A 1,035-nucleotide genomic window follows, 5' to 3' on the forward strand; every position below is an offset into this window, starting at 1 on the left:
CTTGACAGCAGCCCACTGCTTCCCAAGGTAACAGCGTACAATCACAACTTACTATGACATGTACTGCAGGGTTTTTCATCCAACCGATGTAAACGTAACATGAAGTTTACAAGTGCAATCAATACAAAACTTAAACATGTGACAGTTTTTTGTTGTGAGAAAAAACATGACTGAGTAGTAGCTATACTTTAATTTGTTCTTGTCGCTGTTGCAGCTCTATGGGTACCACTCCAAGCTACTGGAAAGTGTATGGTGGAACCGTGTCTTTGAACCAGCTTCCTTCTCCTTACTCGGTTAAGAAAATCATTCTCAACAACAATTACGACAGCAAAACTAACGATCAAGACATAGCTCTAATCCAACTCACATCACCAGTTACTCTCAGTGGTAAGTCCTTTAAAAAGAAATTCACCTAGTATATGTCAAGGTGAAGAGAAGCAAAATTGTATTCATGAATGTTTAATTGAATAAAATGTAGTGAATTATTGCATATGGCAGACGTTATTGTTTGAAAAAGGACAATTCAGAATGTAAAGTGTTTTAGATTACCATGGAGGTTTTATGATGTAGAGCGATTTTACATGCAATTACAGATGTAAAAGCTAACAGTCCTGTAAGAATTAGTTTTATAAGCTCTGCTCTGTGTTTTTGTATAGACCAAATTCAATGCAAGACTGAAGTTGAGTTTATAAGAACATAATAATTTCGATCATCCCCAGATAACGTTCAACCGGCTTGCCTGCCACTTTCTGAATTTCCAACAACCAGCTGTTGGACCACAGGTTTTGGCACCACTTCTGAAGGTTCTGGTGAGTTCAAGTACACACTCATGTAAAAACTTATGTTTTTACATGTGACAATTTTTTAGATAGTGTTTTAATTATGATTATGAAGTTTTTAACCAAAATATCACAACCTAAATCTCTTAAAAAGCAATTTTTCATGTTTATATGAAGCCCCTGTTTCTAAAATCTCCTCTGAGGGGGCGTGGCTTTTGGGGCTGAGCTGAGCAACTCCGTCCCTGATCCCCCTCGT

The 1,035-nt window shown here is 37.3% G+C and overlaps 1 long non-coding RNA gene across 1 annotated transcript; it reads left to right on the forward strand.

The window, feature by feature from the left end:
* LOC112141561 lies at window positions 1–812 on the forward strand. The gene is made up of 3 exons (XR_002918420.2): window positions 1–27; window positions 215–387; window positions 720–812. It is a non-coding gene; the product is annotated as an uncharacterized LOC112141561 (long non-coding RNA).
* Window positions 813–1,035: the final 223 nt, after the last annotated feature.

This window comes from Oryzias melastigma, unplaced genomic scaffold (assembly GCF_002922805.2).
Source record: "Oryzias melastigma strain HK-1 unplaced genomic scaffold, ASM292280v2 sc05378, whole genome shotgun sequence".
Taxonomy (NCBI): domain Eukaryota; kingdom Metazoa; phylum Chordata; class Actinopteri; order Beloniformes; family Adrianichthyidae; genus Oryzias; species Oryzias melastigma.